The following is a 10,794-nucleotide window of genomic DNA, read 5'->3' on the forward strand; positions in this document are numbered from 1 at the left end:
CGTTGCATGTACATCTGACTAGTAATTTGGAATATCTAGCGATGACAGAACTGGCTTCTCTCCCGAATGATGAGGAATTGCAACTGGGTCTTGAATTTTTACAGTCACCATGGCAAATCCAGATTTATGAAAGAACTAAAACCTATGCCCTATTGCAATTCAAGAGGAGGTATGTCGATGTAATAGCAAATAGTCCCTACCCAAACGAACTAGTTTGGAGTGCCGCGAATAAGATCTCTTACAATATTGTACCTTCTTATTAGTGGGAGGAAAAGGACTTGAATTTGAGTTTTAATTAGTTGAGGGAATTGAAGAAAAAATATCAGATGGCAAGGGTGCTTCAGTAGTAGATGAATGTTCCTCAGTATTGCTAATGTTTAGTGCCCCAACAGAGTTGGCAATGTGTGATGAAGACTGCATATTCTGAGGCATAAGATTGATGTGCTTCTTTAATTCATCTAGATGCTCTATAAAAGAGCTAGAGGTGAACTCCATCCCACTCTGTTCTTCCGATGTCACCTCCATCTCCTTGTGTGCCGATAGGAAATTGTTGAGCATGTCAAATCCAAGCTCATCGACATCCTCATTTAACTCAGTCACGACTTGGTGAAAGTGGTGTTTGAAATCATCTGTATCTAACCAAGAAGATTCCCCAAGAGATGATTTAAGTAACTCAACACCCAATGGATCCAAGTGATTGGCCCTTTCCTCCCAAGCAACTTTTGCTACATCAAAAAAAACTTGCTGAAGATGATCTACTTTCTACAACTCGTTCCCCTTTTTCAACTTTGGATAGTTTTTTATTAGAAAGTTAGAGGGACCCGGAAACCCTTTTTTCAACATTCTCAAAATCCAAAATCAAGCATGAATATGGAAAACAACTGTTATAATCAACTTGAGACAAGACTAGAAAAAGAGAAATTGAACGTGCAAGCACAGATCCAAAGGTCAACAACAAAAAGGGTTAACCCCACTAAAAAACTCCCGCAGAGAACGAAGTTGAAGTGGTGAGAGGTTAACTGTGAGATCTTGACTTAAGAAAGTCAAGAAAGGACATGTAAGGGATGTGTGGTAAAGAGGTCAGAAAAAGACGGGAGGAGAGGGCCAGTGAAATAGATTCGTCGCCGAAAATGGGAACCGATGGCATCCAGAACACTGTCGGTGTGTGAAACCACGGCGGAACCTCCGAATCAGGTTTCTAGTTGACTTCCTACTTGTTGAGTCATTGGATATACTTTTAAGTCAAATTTTGATAATCTGAATCGTTTACATTTTAAGATTTATTAAATATATTATATTTGTAAAAAATCAAATTGATTGGATATCAGAAAGCATGTGCTCGAAAAATTGTTTATCAATTTTTTAAAAAAAATAATTTTTAGTTAGTTTTCCGAACACGTGCTTTCTGATATCCGATCAACTTGATTTTTTATAAATATGATATACTCAACAAATTTTAATATATGAACAGTTCAAATTATCAAAATTATGCCTAAAAGTTGGCCCAACGACCTAACAAGTAGGAAGTCAAGTAGAAAAAGGATCCTGATTCGGAACCTTCCCCTCCCTCTTGAGAGTTTGGATCTAAAATGAGAAGATGAGAATGAGAGTGTTTGAACTTTGTCGGAGTATAATCAGAAATCACCTCACGATCACTGGAAATCGCCTTATTCAGGCATAAATTTCACTGATCTCCCACAACCGACCACATTAAAAAAAAAAAAAAAAAACATAAATATAATAATAAATTATAACATATCTAGCCTGACATGGGCTGAACTTGTGCAAGATTGAGCTAAACTCATATTATGGACGGTCTCAAACTTGTGCAAGATTGAGCTAAACTCATATTATGGACGGTTTTGAGACGATGATAAATTATATAAAAAATGTTAGAGGTGATATGATTTAAAATGGATTAAAAATTACAAGATGACTTTTAATTATCTTTTTAAAATAGCCCTATATATTTTATTGTCTCAAAATATTAGTTCTTTATTCTATTTTTTATTATTCTAAAATATTAGTCTCTTTTAAAAAATTAAAAACTAAAATAATATAAATTTTTCTTATTTTGTCATTCTTTTAAATTCGTAACAACATAAAAAATGTAATTATGATAATTGATATTTCTCAAAAGATGTATCATCAAAAGATAATTTTGAAAAATTAATTCTTTTAAAGTGTAATAATTGTACTATCAAAAAAAATTAAATTCTCTAAAAAATACTATTATTTTGAGACAAAAAAAATAATAATATTTAATATTTGAAATCATTTTCGAAACCCAACTCGATTCAGGATTGGACTTGGTCCTTTTTTCCAAAGCCGTCCAAAAATAAAATAAAATAATTTAAAATCGTCCACATGGTCGGAACATTATTTAATATTGATATTTTTTTCATCTTATAAATAAAAACTATAACTAATTTAGTCTTTGGTGCTTCCCAAATTTCATAACTAATTATTTACATAATTAGTAATACATAATTTAAGCTTATAAAAAATATTAAACAATATAAAATAGAAAAAATTGGTGATAAATCTAATCTAAGAAATGTATAACGCATTAGGTCCGGCACATATTTTTTTTGCTGGTAAGAGATCTACATTTTGTGAAATTGTTTGGGGAGAAGTCCTGAAACATATTTTGTTTTCAATTTTACTCCTTGACTTTTTTTTATCTGTTTGATTTTTCGTTGATTATCTATCAAATTTTTCTTTTATCTGTTCAAATTTTTTGTCTATCTATTCAAATATTTTGTCTACCTATTCAAATATTTTGACTTTCTATTCAATTTTTCCCCAACTACTCAAGTTTTTCCCCCTAAATTCTATCTATCTATTTGTTGATTTTTTATATGTTCAAATCTTTGTTACAATTCTTGTTCTAATTTTTTCTATCTGTTAAAATTCAAAACTTTATCCGTTGAAATTATTGTCTTATTTTTTCCTAGCTGTTTGAAATTCAAGGTCTAATTTCCCTACCTGTTGAAATTCATCATACAGGTCTGTCTAAATTCAAAACACATAGATCTTATATGTTTTTTCTACTTATTCATCCTCATCAACAACAATCACATATACATTTATATCATCATTATCAACAACTTTAAAAATATAACTAAAGATCTTAATCTCCACAAATCCAGATCTAATCCAAAGAAAAATCAATATCATCAAATTTGGCCTTTTATCTTTCTTAGAAAGACAATTGCAATGAGCAACGTTGACGGCCTGATCCTGGCATTCAAAATAATATATAATACTATATTCTATAGTAGTAGTAGTGGCTTCCGCATGGAACTAAAAATAAATTTATAAACTACCCTTGGCATCCAAGGCATATGCTTTATCACGTTTTCAAGATTACTCTTAGAAAGACAATTGTTGTGAGAAATGTCGACGACCTGATTCTGGCTAAGAGCAACATCGTTGTACGGCACCACTAGCACTGCAATGTCAGAGAGAAAAGTGGACCAAGCATTGACATCTTTGTGGCCCTAATAGGTCAGAAGAAAGTCGTTTTGATGAGATTGAAACCCTAGTTGAGAAAGAGGATGGTCGACGTGAAAGGCAGTGGCTACACTTCTTAGATCTACGCCATCCGCCGCCAAAGCTCTCGATGATGGAGAACGGAGGCGTAGCGGCTGGTTGAGATCAAAGAGAGGTTCTCAGATCGGAGACGGCACAGCGGTGGACGCTACACAATAGTGGAGAGTTGTTGTTTGTGGTAGAGATGTTGTTTCTGGCGGCGACAGAGAAGGGAGAGAGAGAGAGGGAGATGAAGAGGAAGAGAGAGAGAGAGATTTTGAGATTTGAGAAGTTTGGAGAGAGAGATGTTTGAGGAGAGAAAGACAGGAGCCGGAGGGAGAAAGAGTGATAGATAGATGGAGAGAGAGAGAGAGAGAGAGAGAGAGAAGGTTTTTTGGAATGTTTGTGTTTCAACCGTGGATACCATATATACACACACATATATATATATATATATATATATATATATATATATATATATAAGAGTGGGGTGTTTAGTTGATATTTCGATTCGTCAAAATTGATCAAATTAAATTAATTTGTCGCATTTTAGATAAATACGTGATGATGAATGGAGGGTTGTAGATTAGTTTTTTCAATCGGCCTAATTTTGGACAGATGACGGATTTGAGATTCCTTTGGCCGCAACCAAACCGCAAGCACCCCTAGTAATTTTTAAGATTTTACGTTTTCAATTTGTTTAGATATTCTGTTTGTATTTTCAATTAAAAAAACATTTAGATATTCTGTTGTATTTTCAATTTGAAAATCCTTTTATCAAATGACAAGTATTAATATTTGATACGTTTGTGTTGAAAATATAAGACTTAATTTTGTCATTTAAAAAATTTTTTAAATTAAATAGTTTTTGAATAAAAAACAATAATGAACTAATTTTGATATTTAACAATTTACTTGATAATCTTGTCACCGTGATTTCCATTCTTTGCTTGCTCCACATTAATTATACCAACATCAGAGGCAAATCTAAAAATCTAATTATCAAATTACCAAAAATAAAATTATGGATTATGTCAATCGTTAAAAGATTCTTTAGAGTTTTTTTTTTTTTTTAATTTTTTGCAATAATATTTTTAAAAAGTGCAATACAGAGTAATAGTAAAATAATTAATAGAAAAATGCCTCAGACCCCCAGTGGGGGTCACTGGGGGTCATGAATGGTGGCTTCCCATTGGTTAAAAAAAAAATTGTTTTTTTTTTTTTTTTTTTTTTTTTATGTTTAGACGAATGAGGGGCTGCCACCTCCCACTGGGGGTCAGTGGGGGTCGACCCCAGTGGGGGTCTGTAGCATAACCGTAATTAATAATGCTATGTGCAAAAAATGAATCTGTCTAAAAGGAAACGATTCAATGGGAATCGAGTGCATAATATTTTATTATTATTCTCTATCTTTTCCTATTTGATCTATCCCTTCAATCTTCGACAAAATTCAATGCAAGAAATAAGGGTATAATGATAAATATTATATAATTGATTCCAATAAGTTTTGCTGTTAGACCAGATTATTGAACCTTCTCCATAAAAATAAATAAAAAATAAAAAAAAAACTGGACCAATTAATTCAAGGAGTAATATTAGAAATTTTTTAAATATTATTCATAAATTTATCAACACTAATATGGTAAGAGTTGAGTCTTAATTGTTTAATTTTTAAACAGGAGTTGAGCTTCTCTTATATTGGGATTTCAATTTGATAGAACTTGAGGGGCCCATAGGTTTCAACACAGGTTTGGTTTCAATAATCCGAACCGTTTCTTTTGTAGGGCCTGCAATGTATATTATTCATGAAAAAATATATGGCAATCAGATAATCGCAACTTTTTTCATTTTATCGTATTTGTCTATAAAAAAACTAGATAGTCTATTTCAAAAATATATTTGTTATTTATTTTTTCAAACACAAATGCAATAAAATAAAAAATGTTATGATTATCGGATCAAATTAATTTTTTTCATAGATATTATATATTGCAGACCATACAAAATGGATGATTCAAATCATCGAAATAGAACCCATGGTAGGCCCTGAAAAATTAGTTCTGTGATGTTGAGACCCCTCAAATTCTGTCATGGTGAGATCTCAACATGAAATAATTACATCTAATAACCTACCTTATTCAAAATAAATTTATAAGTGATATTTTAGAGTGCTAAAGCATTTTTCCAACCCAAAGAGAACTTGGTTAGACTAAAATTAAAGAAAATTACAAATTAGTGTATGTTTAACTAAAAAAAAATTTAGATTAGTATAAATTTTATAAATATTAATAATTAAAATCATAATTTTTTTATGTAAATTTATCGTTATTTTTTAAAAATACTACTGAATTGTAATTTTTGTTTGTTTGTTTTCCTACATTCTTGTCGTACTCAAACATTGTGAGAATCTCGTCATCTGCAAAAAGCTGCATTCGATTGTTTTTGTTTTTTCTTTCTGGAGAATGTTCTTGTTGTTGAGCCAAGATTGTGAATTCATCAATAGTGAAGCTCGTCGCATCGATCTCTCTCTCTCTCTCTCCCATAGCTGATTGATCTAAAATTTTATAATATAATTTTAAAAGAAAAAATATTGGGAGGTTTAAATTACCAGCTCTAATAACTTTAATTGGTGTGTGATTCCTATTTGATATGACGTTTTGGTCTTAATTTTTTATTTTATTTTTCACATCATCTGTACTCTTTTAAAACTCTCAAATTAGAAGAATGTATCATTTCTGATAATAAAAAGTGTAATATCATATAAATAAAAAATTCATATGTAATGATGTGATTTAATATGGTATTGTTACATTATTTTTATTAATTTTTTAATAGAAAATGTTATAGGTTCCAAATTTTTTATCATATATATAACTAAATGTTTCATATGGGTGTGGAACCTACACCCATGCGAAACTTTTGGTCATTTATTTAGTAAAAAAATTAATATCTCGAACATTATCCTTTTTTTAATATAAATTTTATGTAAGAATAAAATTTTCTTAATAAAAATTTAAATGTGAAGTATCAAATTATTACGTAATTGTTGGTTTTCTTGCTCAACAAACTGACACTTGCAAATTATGGAGTCCGGATCGTCTGCCGCAGTCGCCTGTGGCACTTTCAACGGTGGTCCAAAACAACGTCATTTTAGATATTTTTTTTTGTTTTTCCCCTCCCTTTGCTTTTCAGCTTCTTTTTCACTTCATTATTTTGTTAAAACAATCTTCTGTGTAAAATAAGTAATTTGAAACCAAATCAAATAAATAAAAATAAATCAGTAACATAATTTATTTTACCGAACCAAACAAAACTTTAAAAGATCAAGTCGAGTGTGTGACACTCTGCCCTCAAGACAGATTCGCCCCGCTACGGTGCTTACGGATAAAAGGCATATATTTCCCAGGATACAATGATCTTCACAAATTGAAGTAGCACTCCAAACAATTTGTACGGTGAAGAAACCTGTGTTCTATACTCTCTTAATTTTTTATTAAAAAATAATATGAAAAATAATGCAACCAAAGAGCAAAACCGGGAAGGAAATAATTTTTCTGGATATTTTTTTGATGCCAAAGACTGTTGGAAAGGGCTGGTATTTATAGGCAAATTGTGGTTGTCCGATCAGGTTCAATTTCAAATGAATAGATCTGAATTTTGAATGAACAGATGCAGTAACTGAAGAACAGATAACTACTAGGCAATTTCTATCTGTTGGAAACTGCTGACAGTTATAAATCTGTTAAGGGAAGAACAAAATCTGTCTAGTGACAAATTAATCTGGTTGGCACAATTTTTGGACAAAATTTTGAATTTAAATTTTCATTTTGAAAGTCAAATAATTTCTTGCAAGAATTTGAAAAAATTTAAATAAATTTTGTCCAAAAACTTAAAGTTAGAACCGACCCCACCCACAGCTGGTATGGCTTGGCTCGGCCGGATGGCGGCGCGCGCGTGTGTGGTGGTTTGGGCTAAGGTTCACTTTGTCTATAACTCCTCCGTTCTACAAACTTGGGGTGCCCTTTGAGGCCGAATCCAAGTGTTGTCACCTAGAGCTTATATACATACACAAGTTCTCTTAAAGTTTTAATGTAGAACAAGCCTTACAAGGAAACCCACATTTAATTTTTTAATTGTTCATTTCACGAATCCGAAAATGACGCCAAGTTCCCATTCACTCATAAATGGTTTTGACGAATCGTCTTCATCTGTGACTTGTTATGCGGCAAGGAACATGTCACCTCTTTGGATCCACCTCATAAGACGTGTGGACCCCACTCAATTTTGGGCTCAAAGTTGGCCCAAAATAAGCCTAAAAAAATCAAATTTTCTAACAATCCCCCACATGAATTGAATTTGACGAAGAGAAAATGCAACAACATGATCTAATTATAGAGAGTAGAGAAATTTAAAATATTCTGCAAATGATAGGTAGTTTTTGGCTTCGAACCTTCCCTTGTAAGACACTATCGGATTTACTAGTTAACCAGTGAACATGATGTCATGAATTGTTCATCCGTTTGTGTAAACCAAGACAATAAAACTCACACAGTATATCACCAGACACAGTTTAGTTCTCACTATTGTGTTCATTTTGGCCCTGAACAACCTGCTCTTTCATGAGTGCTCTAGAGAATTGTAGCCCTTCACAAATCTCATAGAGCCGGCCTAGTTCACACTTACATAGGTGATTCTTATGAAGAGTATCCTGCCATACTCTACTAGGTTTACCTATGTATAAGAATCATTAAAATTTTACTTAACTTAAAACGCTGCAGACATCACTATTTCATCATAGAAGTGGGTAGGAGTTTGACTCCCCGGTGATCTTTATGAGTTATACACAACTCGGTTGTCCCTTTGAACCTAGATCTTGGGATCTCCAGTCAACTAGGTTGGGTTACCGTTGTGGTAACTCTTATTTAATAGGCTTAAGTACCATTCCCCTCGATGAATTTTTAACTAACTCTCTTGCTAACCCTTTAGTGGATCCGCTATGTTGTCTTTAGACTTCACATATTCAAAGGAAATAATTCCATTAGTGTAACGCCCTCAAAATAATAACATTAAACCCATCAAATAAGACATGCATTGACATATAAACGAACCACATTCTTTTATTCATTAGCGTCTCATTACATAAGTATTACATGTTAACATCAAAACAAAATGCCCTACGGGCTTACAGCTTTCCAAGTTAACACTTGGTTACATCAAAAGAGCACTAACTCGTACACGTTAAGCCATTGGCTTGAGTTTACATGTAATACATCAAAAGTAAATTAACGAAAGTGTGCCCGCCTCTAGCCTCCCAAGCTATGTCCTTGGAGGTGGCATGCTACCTGTACCTGAAAATGATATTCCCATATAGGGTGAGCCACAGCCTAGCAGAAATATACTAAACCAACCATGAACAATGACTAAAAGATTAGCAATTGATAGATGGTCAATACTGATACATTCACATAAATCACATATTTATGTCATACGACTTATGAGTCCAAGTTACTTTTCATTTTCCCTTTTTCAACAGATAGACATATAAGCTCTATCCACATTCTCAACAGATATGTATAACAACAATATCCCATATTCACAGATAAGCATATCACACGTCAACAGATAAGCATATAAGCTGTATCCACACTTCACTAGACAAGCATATGAGCTGTATCCACACTTCACTAGACAAGCATATGAGCTGTATCTACGGAGTTCATCCCCCATCTCCTCCCAATCCTATCCGGTTTAGAGGTACATCCCCCATCTTCCCCTAAACCGCGGAGTACATCCCCCATCTCCTCCTCTACACATAACGTATACAAACACATTGGTTCTATATACAATCACTCAATACATGCACTTAATGTATTCTATCAATCCGTCAAATTCCATGACACATTCCATTGATTAGTTTCAGTTTGCCTAATCATCATGCATTGTCTACAACAATCACGACTATCCTCCACCGATAGCCCAAAGCAGTTATTTCTAAACAGAAAATAAATGCACAATGGATATTCAATCAACATTTCATTTCCTCAATTCTCACAATTAATTATCCCAATTAATCAAACAATGTAATTAGGTCGTTATCCATAATTACCATTTCAACCCTTAGGTCCCATTTTCATCAATGATTCAACATTTATTCCATTTCTCTATGCCAAACATGCATCTAGGTTTATTATGAATAAAACCCCCAACCTTTGTAAAATTGCACAAAAGCCCCAAACTTTTACAAAATTACCAAACCAACCCCAACATCTCAAAATACTAAAATTTAAAGACAAAATCCATAGAGAGGAGTAGGATATCCCTACCTTGAAGTTTGAGCCAAAAAGGAGATGAAGACTCGAAGATCAACGTGCTCCAAATCCAAACTTTTTCAGATTAAATCAAAGCTCTCAACGCCCTCTATCTTTTTAACAAAGGCTCTAGGCTAGATTCACACTCTAGGGAGATCAAATCTTAGAGAGAGTGCAAGTGTAGAGAGAGAGGGTCTCGGATCTAGGTTTGACCAAAAAAAGAAATGAAAACTGAAGTTCAAAATCGCTACTGTCCGCTGATATAAAACACGCTCGCTCGAGCGAAGCCTTCGTCGCTCGAGCGACCAGACACAGAAAACTCTCGCTCGAGCCAAGATGTTCTCGATCGAGCGAGGAAAAACCCAGACCGCTCGAGCGAAGGAAGCTCGCTCGAGCCAAGAATGGCAACTCTCAGGTCCAGAACCAGACGCAACACTCGCTCGAGCGAAGCCACCCTGGCTCGACCCACCAGACACGAACCTCACTCTCGCTCGAGCGACCAACTCCTCGCTCGAGCTAAGGTCCAAAAATCTAGGCAGCAACACTAGGCTCCCAAACACAACCAACCTGTAACAAACCTGCCCAACCCATCCTGTAACTCAATATACAAAGTAAAAGGATGCAAACGAGATAATAAACAACCACCAACACCCACGGACACATGTCCGGATCACTACACAACAAGGGTAAAACCCGGGATCGCTATAACCTCCCCCCCTTAAAGAATTTCGTCCCCGAAATTAAGCACAAGTTTTCAAAAACAAGTTTTCCTTCATTTTAGACAATGTTACAATTCTAGCATTCAACAATTCGACCCATTACCGGTCATCTCATCCCTTTAACAAGAGACATTTCACAATATGTAAACAACATATGTACTTTCAATATGCATTAACATTATGCACTATCCTTTCCAATTTCAACAATATATTCAACATATATTATGTTACAT

The sequence above is a fragment of the Camellia sinensis genome, chromosome 8 (assembly GCF_055761805.1).
Source record: "Camellia sinensis isolate YWXY chromosome 8, ASM5576180v1, whole genome shotgun sequence".
Lineage (NCBI taxonomy): Eukaryota > Viridiplantae > Streptophyta > Magnoliopsida > Ericales > Theaceae > Camellia > Camellia sinensis.